Raw genomic sequence first — 10526 nt, forward strand, 5'->3', positions numbered from 1 at the left:
TCTGGGAGCTGGTTACGTGATGTGCTGAGTCTGTGAAACAGTCCAGCGGGTTGAACACCTAGAAAGACGCACTTTCTACATGCAAGTTATACTTCAGTGAAGCAGTCAGGAGGGATGGGGAATCCCTGACCGCCTTTCAGCCTCTACAAAGCCTCAGTGAGACTCACCCCTGCTCAGCAGCCTTTCTGGAACCACTGCAGACCGCTGCCTCCTCTCACTGCTTGCCTTCTTCACTGGCCCTCGCAACCCACCCTGCTTTTTTTTTTTAAATTTGAGAATTTTTATTTTGACAAATAAGTGCAGGATAAAAAATTTGACCCAGAGGTTTTTTTTTTTAAGTAAAAATAAATATGTTTACAAGTTACTGTAGAAATAACGCAAAAACGGGTTAAAATTCTGAATATCCTGGAAGCATCCACACGGTCTCCTGGGCTTGCGGACACCAAGCTCCTCAGCCCACATTAGGGGAATGTCGTTGAGGGTGAATGAACCTTTCTTCATCCTCGCTGATTGCTCCGCCCGGGGCTCACCACCAGCAGCCCCTGCAGAGAGGCGCTCCAGGCTAGAGCTGGCAAGTTGGCACGACAGTCCCTGTTGTAACTGGGACGAGCAAGTCTGACTCGTGTTAGATCTGTTCCTTTGGCTGTAACCCTGTGCTCTGTTTCCTGGGCTCAGTCATGCTGGCTCTGCACCTTTTGCAAAAGAATGTTGCCTAGAGCCTGAAATACACAGGACAGCCCATTTTCCAGGCCCTGACCTTTAAGGGTATAACTCTTTCCCATTCATAGAGAGAAAAAAAATTTGCAGAGCAGAGGATAACCTTTGTCTTGTTGGAGGTTTGTAGGGACACCATGACCTGACCTAGGTGGACAGCTGCTAGAACAAAGGATTCTGACACCAAGAAGTTTGCAACAACCAACTGCACCCCCTCCCCTTTTTAGTGTAAAAGAAGCCCAAATTCTGACTTGGGGAAGATGGTTCTCCAGGACATTAGTCCCGCATCTTCTCCATCTGCCGGCTTTCCAAATAAAGTTGTTATTCCTTGCTCCAGTACCTCATCTTCTGACTTACTGGCCTGTCGTGCGGTGAGCAGAACAAGTTAGGACTCCGTAACACTTTCATTCTGGATAGCTCTTTCCATCAAAACGCCTGGGATAAGGAAAACATTGCCAAAACAGCCTAAAAAGGAATTCTCTCCTGTTGTCAACTGAGAGATGTTCTTCCCCCCGCCTCCCTCCCACCCCAGGCTCCCGGGGAGCCTGTCCCCTGGGGAGGCCATGTCACCAGCGCTCCCTGCCATACTGGCTCTGTCGATGCTGGTGCGGGGCGGGCTGCCCGTGGTGAGTTGTGTCAGCAGATCTGTGGACCTTGCCCCGTCCACATTCCGCAGAGATGATAAAGAACCAGTTCTTTCAGTTTTTGTACACTCTTGTAGCCCTTTCCGTGTGTCCCAGACAGGGAGGGGAACCTTCTGATGTCCGACAGCTGCTTCCCTAACTTCAGAAGTACCAAGTTTCCCGTCCTCCCTCCAGCCCAGGGCTGCTGCCTTCCCAGGAGGCCTCTCGGCTCACGGGGTCCATGAACTTCTGGCGCACTTGCCCCAGCCATCCCCCAGGCAGACCTGGGTTCTGCGGTGAATATACCTCCAGCTCAGCTGGACTCCTGCTTTCACAGAGTGCGCTGACAGGCACAGCTCACGGAGTCCTCATTCCTCTTGTTCATCTCCGAGGACCACTGGAGGCTCAGAGAATTCAGGTAAGTTTCCAAACCTTTCATGTAACCAGAAAATGGCAGAGCCAAGTACAGCCCCCCGCCGTTCACTCTAAGCTCACAGCAACACCCCTCCCCACTACTGCAGGGACAGAGAGGCCCAAGCCTGGAAAGTCAGCAGGCGTGGATGTTCTGAAGAAGCCTCTCATTTATTTATAGTTGATACAACACTCACTTCCGAAGATAATTGGAATCATCTTACAAAACCCACAAACACAGACACGGAAGATGTAGGGAGAAGCGTTGTGTGGGCAGACCGTGTAAATGGGGGGTTTTCCATTCCCCTCGTCCCCCTGCCAGGTTTCCAATCCTGGAGAGCTTTGTAAAAATATAGTTCCCTGTGACTCCCAGCCCAGATCTACTGAATCAGAATCGGCAAGAGGGGGCTGGCTCGTTACAGTGTTTAAATTCTGCAATGAAAACAGGTAAAGGATACTAGAAACAGATTTAAGAGCAAGGATTATACACTGTACAGTGTAGGGGCTTAGAAACCCTCACAGATGTGGGGCCCAGGCAGGCCTCAGGGTCCCCAGAGCAACATCCCCCTTTGCCTGCTCAAGAATGGACATGGTCTGTTCTGGAAACAGCCCATCCGAATAACCCTTTATCCTCCCAGAACCAGAGACTGCAAGAGTTTTCTATGAACTGTAGATCTTCCCCGTCCCTATAAAGTCTGGTGGATTTGTAAGGAACAGGAACTGGAGAACAAAGCCATTGTGTAATCAAAAGGCCAATATCTCCAACTTCAGAATAAATGAAGGGATATTAGTTTGTATTTTGAAACAGTTATTAATTTTTAGCTGTGATAATGCAATGCTGTTGCAGTTATGTAGGAAAATGTTCTAATTCTTAGCAGATGCAAGCTAAAGTACTGAAGGGGTGACGTGTCATGATGTCTGTGATTTACTTTCAGGTGACCCAGCAGAAAAGTCCTTATAGAGAGAATGATAAATATATGGGGAGAAAACAAATACGCAGAAATGCTACTTGTTGAATCAGGTGGAGAGCATCGTAAGGCTACTGTTCTAGTCTTGCAACTTTATCTATATTTAAAATTATTCAAAATGAAAAGCTGGGAGGAAAGAAAGAATAAAGAAAAAATGAATTTAAATTAGAAAAAAAAAATGAGGGAAATCTGGTGAATGACTGCAGAGCAAATAATCACAATTCTTCCTTAAAAAAACAAAAAAACAAAAAAACAAAAAACCCAGACATCGTAGCCAGACAGAAACATCCGGCATCCTCGGCTGGCTGTCAGTCAACCAGTTATTCAACAGGTGTTTATTACAGGTCTGTCTCAGGCCTAAAACTTCTCTAAACAGTGAAAGGGAAACCAAAATATACACTATGCAGTTCTTGTCCTCAAGCTGCTAATGATTAAGTTCAGCTCCATGAAATTTTTTTGCTCTGGGTCTAATTCCTTGGGAGATTCTAAAAAAGCACCTCAATTAGACATACCTCTGTTAGCAAAGACATTTCAGCTCCAGGAAGAGTGTCTTTATCAGAAGCTTCTTAACCAGAAAGAGGAACAATATAGGATGTTCCAGGATGCCAGGAAAGAGAGGTTAAACTAAGAAAATTCCTGACTCAGCTCCCAAGGAGGGCCAGACGTGCCACACCTGTGACACAGTGCGTGTGGATGACATGGGGCGTGTGGATGACACGGTGCGTGTGGACTTCCTGGGAAGGAGGCGAGCACAGAGCTGGGTCAATGTTAAGAATGAACTGGAGAAAGTCTTGACCTCTGTAGGGATGAGGATGGGGGAGCCCTGGAGAGAAGAGGGCTGGAGAGGGAGCCCTAATGAGCCTGCGGACTTGATGAGACAGGGCGCCGAGAAGGAGGCTCGGCCACAGGACCAGGCAGTGAGCAGGGCAGGCGGCCGGCCGTGAGGAAGTGCCTGGAAGTCAGCTCAGCCCCGGGCAGGTCACCTACAGGATCAGTTGAACAGGCCTTCAGGGGTATTTTCGCTTTAAAAGGCATAGGGAGGAAAGACATTTCATGAAGATAATGGATAATTCCTGAGCGTTTCATTGAATAATTGGGGATAACAGGTTCAAAGTATAAACTCCCATTGAGATGAGTCACCCATTCCCCAAAGACGTTTTTGAGTCTGTACTTTTTCCAAGCTGTGTTCTAATTTTTTCTTTTTAACGGAGGCGCTGGGGATTGGACCCAGGACTTCGTGCATGCTAAGCATGCACTCTACCACTGAGCTACACCTTCCCCAACAAGCTGAGTTCTAGATGGCTGGAAACATTCATGAAGAGCACAGAGGAAAATCTCATACCTTCTAGTGTGATGTATACACTGCAGAGGAAGTGAGTTTCAATTCATCAGTAAACGGGAAGGACCCTCCACCCTGGATGAGGTCGCGGGAGTAGGGAGCTGGAGGTGGGTAAGGATGAGCCCAAGAGTCCTGAAGGTGGTGCTGCAGAGGCTGAGGAGGAGAAGGAAAGACTCCAGGCATCCAGGGCGAACCTCGCAGACTCCGACACCCCCCAAGACCAGCCGTGTTGACTTCAGAAGGGACAGAGACCAGCAGAAACCGCACCGGAGTATTTCCGCCATGGAAGCAAGCAGCTCTGCCTCGGACGATTTATGAAGATGTTTTGTTTTTGTTTTTGAACATAGTTAACTTGGAATAAATGAGCCTTGTTCCTGAGGAATTTCTAATCACGGTATCGCTGCATAAAGACAGCTTTTAGCCTCAAGGAACTTATTGCCTTGTTTGAAAGACAGAGCACACCCACCAAGAATAGATGAGAAAGCAGTAAATAAAGCGGCCAGATGCTGGGTGTGGACAATTAAGAGGTCACCGGAAAATTTAAAATGCAATATATGTGATGGAGGGCAAGCCAGGTTTCTGTCAAAGTCTCTTTTGGATTTCCAAACGAAAAAAGGTTTGCTGTCCTTAATCTCCTGCTGCATCGATCTGGCTTTAAATCAGAAGCCGCCCTCAATTGTGGTTATGAGAATTCAGAGAAGAGACGTGTCAGTGTGGGCTGGAGTGCCTGGGATGGGTCTTGGGGGAGGGTTTGAGCTGGGCTTTGAAGGATGAGTATAATTTAGTCTGAAGTGTGAACATTCTGGGAGGAAGAGTGGACCAGGAGGGGGGCCAAAAAAGTGGGGCAGGTGACTGGCAGGGAGGCAGCAACCATGCAGATGTGCAGACAGCTGTGGGGATGGCCCCTGGATGGAGACCGTATGTAGCTGGAGACTGACTCACAGACCAGTGCTTCTGAACTTGATCCAACAGGCATTGGAGGATGAGGTGTGTGAGAGACTAAAAGCAGCATTTTAGGGTTTTAAAAAAGATTAATTTAAAAGGTGACTTCAGGATGTATTGGGGTTACACACCTGTTGAGCAGACTGCTGGGGGGTGGGGTGGGCCTGCACTTGTGTAGGCCCTCCGAGAGAGGAGTTCTCAAGGACAAGTTGGGGAGACGCAGCGACTGTCTCCAAGGGTGAGGATGTTTCTGGAGGGAGGACCATGGTGGGTGGACTTCAGGGAGGAGTTCTGCTGACTTCTTCGGCCCATATTATGAGGCACATGCTTTGTGCCAGGCACTGTTCTAGGAACTTGGGTTACAACAGGGGACACAAGGGGCTCAGGTGGGCGGCCCCACAGCGCCCAGACTGGATGGAGAGGAGAGAATTAGCCAGTGAGCACCTGGGGGAGGGCATTCCAAGCAGGAGCCAGAGCAGCCAATGCACCTCCAGGGCTTGTCTGGCCTGCGGGGTGAGCACAGCGAGGCCAGTGTGGCTGGAGCAAAATGAGAGTGAGGGGAAAGAGGTCAGAGATGGGTCAAAGGTCACAGCAAACTCAGAATGTGGGACCCCAGGGGCGACCATAAGCACTTGGCTTCTACTCTGAGTGAAACAGAATCTGGGGCAGGAGAGAGACATGATGGACGCTGAGATTTGACTCCTGGGTGCAGGGCAGGAACAGAAAGATCTTTCAGGAAGGTACTGAAACAGGATGGTGGCTCAGACTGCAGTGGGAACACCAGAGGAGGTGAGAAGGGTCAGCCTCGGGTGATTTGAGGGGAGAACCAAGGAGACTGCCTGCAGGTGGAAAGTGGGGGAATGGGAGAAAGAAGGAAGCTGAGGTGGACCCCAAGGACTCTGCCCTGAGCTGCCCGCAGCAGAGGAGGGAAGGCGGAAGGCAGGGCCACTTGAGCTATACCCACCAAGAAATGATCAGGAGTTGGTTGTAGGGTGCGTTGGTTTAAAAAAAAAATTTTTTAGAGGGGGAGTTAATTCAGCTGATTTAATTTTAGAGGAGGTACCGGGGATTGAACCCAGGACCTCAGGCATGCTAAGCACACGCTCTACCACTTGAGCTACACCCACCCCCTAGGATGTGTTGATTTTGAGATGTCTCACGGGCTCCCAGAGGAAGACGTCAAGTAGCGGTGGGACATGTGTCGGGATTTGAGGGAGCGGTATGAGCTGGAGATGGACGGCTGAGAACACCCAGGAAGCCAGTGGGGTGGGGAACAGGTGGTCAGGGACCGAGCTCTGGACTCTCTAAAGTTCCTTAAAAGTGAAATGCCATAGAATACAGCTGAAAATCTAACAGCAAATAAAAACAGAGAGGATGGGAGGGGGGAAGTGGAAGGAGAGAATTTAGTGAACGCCTTGGAGTTTTGCAGCAAAGGAGAGCAAAGAATTGGGGTGATGGGAGAGTCAGGGGTCTGGACACTAACAGTGTGTTTGGTGACGGAGGGTTTGTAAGGGAAATTGGACTGGGAGGCAAGGTGACCAGCCATCTCCGTGAGAATGTCGGCCACGGTCTACTGATCAGGCCCAGCTGAGGACAGTGTTGTGCTGCTGAAGTCATTGGTGCCTACTCCACCGGGCCTGTGGGGCGGGAGGAAGGAGGTTAAAAATGAATGGAGAGAAGGAGAAATGCCATATTGATATCACTTATAGGTGGAATCTAAAAAAGGAGGGAAAAAAAGGACACAAAGGAATTTATTTGCTAAACAGAGACAGACTCACAGACATAGAAGACAAACTGATGGTTACCAGGGGGCAAAGGGGGTGAGGAGAGATAAATTGGGAGTTTGAGATTTGCAGACACTAACTACTAAAAATAAACAACAGGGTCCTTCTGTACAGCACAGGGAACTGTATTCAATATCTTGTAGTAACCTATAATGAAAAAGAATATGAAAACGAGTGTGTATATATGTATATGTATGACTGAATCACACTGCTGAACACCAGAAATTGACACGACATTGTAAATCAACTGTATTTCAATAAAAAAAAGAATGGAGAGAAAATAGAAGCTGTGCCTGGTCACCAACCAGCACATCACCTGCAGAAGGAAGTCGAGGGGTGAGACGGGGCAGAGAAGCCTGGGCAGGAGACGTCTCCCAGGCACACAGGAGGGGCAGCGACTCCTTGAGGGGCAGGGAGTGGGCCCTGAGGAAGGGCGTGAGCAAACCCCAGGCCAGGAGGATGGAGGTCTATCGTATTGGGTCTGCCGGGGCCACCACTTAGATGGCTGCTGGCTCAGGGTTCTGGAGGCTGGAAGTATGAGGTCAAGGCGTTGCCAGGGCTGGTTGTTCCTGAGGCCCCTCTCCTTTGTGTGTGGATCACTGTCCTCTGTGTCTTCACATCTTGTGGGTCTGCGTCCTCCTCGCCTCGTTCATAAGGACGCCAGTCAGATTGGATGAGAGGCCACCCCGATGGCCTCTTTTTAACTTAATTACCCCTTTCAAGACCTCTCTTTAAATACAGTCACGTTCTGAGGAACTGAGGGTTAGGACTTCTGTATATGAATTTGGGGAGGGGGGGGACATGATTTAGGCTGTAACACATAGATATCGGATTAGATCAAATGTCCCTTTCAGATGGCAAAGCTAGAGTCAGAAGATGCTCTCAGCCAGATCTTCCCACCAAATTGAGTGAGGTTGGGTGCAGCAGTGGTTAAGGGTACAAGACACAGAATCCCGTCCCCAGTATAAGCAGAAAAGGGCGAGGACTGGGAGTCTGGCCAGGCTGCGAAGGGGCTGGCTTTCCGAATGGAGATGCCCCAAGACCCAGCTTCCCCGCCGACTCTCAGCGCCCCCGGGTTCTGCTCTGTGCTTCATGCATCTCTAAAGTAGCTCCTCCCTCGACCTTGGGGCTGGTGGGCCAAGCACGGCCCTCCTGGCTCAGTCCCACCATCTCACAGATTTTAGGAATGATCTTCGAGGCTCAATTCCAGATCCCCAGGAACTGAAAATCCAACTGGCTAGATTGTGTAGAATTCACCCGCCTCCCCAGTTAAGAGTGTGGAATACAAACATGACTGAAGGGTCCATCCCAGGATGCCCGTGGAGAGGGTCTGCGTAGGAAGAGGTCCAAGGAGCCTGCTAGTGAGGGGTGGGGCGGGGCCGAGCTGGGTGCTTGCAGGGAGACAGAAATTGTCCCTGTGCCGAGCCGATGGGAGCTGGTGAGGAAAGCAAAGCGGATCTGGATGGCTCTGGGAGGGTGACTATCAAACGTGACTGCATAAATGAGGCTGGACCGCAGGGAAACACGTGGGGCCTTGGACACGCCCAAGACACCAATACAAGTAGCTTGCTTTGGTATTTCTTCCTTTCATGTTCTTCAAATACATTGGGCAACTTCAGGCAACTTAGATTTTTTTCTGTATAGAATAAAAGAAAAAAAAATGCCGCAGGGTATGCAGTTACCAAGTAGCTCAGCCCTCCAGCAGACACCAATCCATTACGGGATGAAATGAATCTGCCCGAAGAAGGGGGATATTTGGGAATATTCAAGCATTTTAAAATGATTGACTTTGTTTTTTGATGGTTGAAATTGAACAAATTGAACAAACGGTTCTGCATCCTCTCTTTGCCTCTAACCTGCGACAGGCAGAGCCACCGGGGACAAATCTCTTCTTATAGGGCCTTGTCGCACTCACCAAGCTGGGTGATTTAGGGGAGGACAGAGCTCAGTGGCAGAGCACATGCTTAGCAGGCATCAGGTCCGGGGCTCAATCCCCGGTCCCCCCATTAAGAAAATAAAATAAAAATACAGTAAAATAAAATAAACTATTGGGAGTGGGGGTATAGCCCAGTGGTAGAGTGTGTGCTTAGCATGCATGAGGGCCTGCATTCAATCCCCAGAGCCTCTATTTTAAAAAAACAAACAAAAACACGTGGTAGGGGTGAGTTACACTCCGGTGGAATCTTAGTTCACTCATCTCCGAAATGAGTGTCAGACCGCCTGTCCTGCCTGCCTCTCCAGGAGACCTGAATCTCACCTGGGCTCACCTGAGAGGGCAGAAGGATTTTGCAAGTAGCACGGCTAATCTGCCCCTCAGCCCATCTGCCCCCGAGGGTGGGTGTGCGACATTCCCCGGCGGCTGGCTCCACCACCGTGGCCGTGGCTGTCCGGCAGCAGGCAGCAGGCCAGCTGTTGCTGTCCCACTAGAAGGACCTGGAAGGGGCGCGTGGCTGCAGGGCAGGCTGGCGGGCTCCCTGCCCAGACCTGCAGGGGATGTGTCGTGTCACGTGCATTTCAGTGGCAACTGTAGGTGACACTGACAAGACTCCTCCACATGCTGGACGCACAGGAGACGGTTTCATAAACGATTCGTGAGACCCCCCACCTCCCGTACCACCCCTCCATGCACGCCCTGGTTCATGGAGATCTGTGTTCAGGGAGTTCTTTGTCATCTGGACCTTGGTGCTGGAGCCAAAATACCCTATTTACGGAAGGAATGCACAGCTCTTTCTCACCGAGGCTTAAAGCATTAAATCCTGTCTCTCATTTAATAAATAAAATGATTTTATTGCTCTCCCTTTCTGTCGATTCAACTATTTCTCACTCCTTTGTCCCAGCCCCCCAAGGTAAAATGGGTTAAATCCGCACTCCTACGAGGGAAGCCCTAGCCGTGTGCCCTGCCTCCCTCTTTTCTCAAATCAAACTTATTCCAAGTACTCAAAGACCACTTCAGAGTTTAGCTGCCATCAGAATGGTTTTTGGCACCCATAATGGACACTGCCGTTCTGTACACAGCAGCACATTACACACACCATTTGCAATTCAAACACAGACCGTTTCGGTTTAGAGTTACATGAGACAATAGTACTGATTGTGTCGTCAGACCTTCAATTGCCGTGCACACAGTAAACATGTTACCTAACACTAAAAAAACACTAGGGCATCCGCTCCCAACCAGCTCAAACGTTCTCTCCTAGGAGCTGCCGAAAGCCTCTTGGATCAGGTAGGATGCTCTGGCTGCAAGCCAGGTTAGAAGTGGTAAAGGTTACTGCTCACCGACCTGGGAAGGCTGGTGATGGTGGCTAATTGTACATCGGTCAGTCTTGGCTGCTCAAACATCCTCCCCGCATTTTGATGGTCAGTCACACTGGGAATCACATCTTTTCAACACAGAGGCCCGGGCCCCTTACTGCCAGGTGGCCGTGGGTTCCGCCAATCAGCTGGGCTCTCCTGAAGCTTCAACTGGATGGGAGGGTGACCAGCTGTCCTGCTTTGCCTGGCACGGATGGTGTGTGAGGTTATCGGTGGTAAAAATCGGCAAAGTCCCGGACCACCCTGGCTGAGCTGGTCCCTATCTGAAGCCACCTGTGTGTGGAGCAGGCTGGGGTCGGGCACCCACCTTGCTGGCCAGGGCAGAGGCGCCCCGGGTTGATGGATGTAACAGGTGCCCTTCACACCGGTTCTGCAGATGGGTGAGTACCAGGAGCTGTGCCTGTACGTGCAGCCTAGAGTCAGCTTCCCGCCA

General features: G+C 50.1%; 1 long non-coding RNA gene across 1 annotated transcript; it reads left to right on the forward strand.

Moving 5' to 3' along the window:
- The first annotated feature begins 1335 nt into the window (after positions 1 to 1335).
- On the forward strand, positions 1336 to 6721 carry LOC116667267. Its single transcript, XR_004324096.1, has 2 exons — positions 1336 to 1755; positions 3928 to 6721. It is a non-coding gene; the product is annotated as an uncharacterized LOC116667267 (long non-coding RNA).
- The last annotated feature ends 3805 nt before the right edge of the window (positions 6722 to 10526 follow it).

This window comes from Camelus ferus, chromosome 11 (assembly GCF_009834535.1).
Source record: "Camelus ferus isolate YT-003-E chromosome 11, BCGSAC_Cfer_1.0, whole genome shotgun sequence".
NCBI lineage: Eukaryota > Metazoa > Chordata > Mammalia > Artiodactyla > Camelidae > Camelus > Camelus ferus.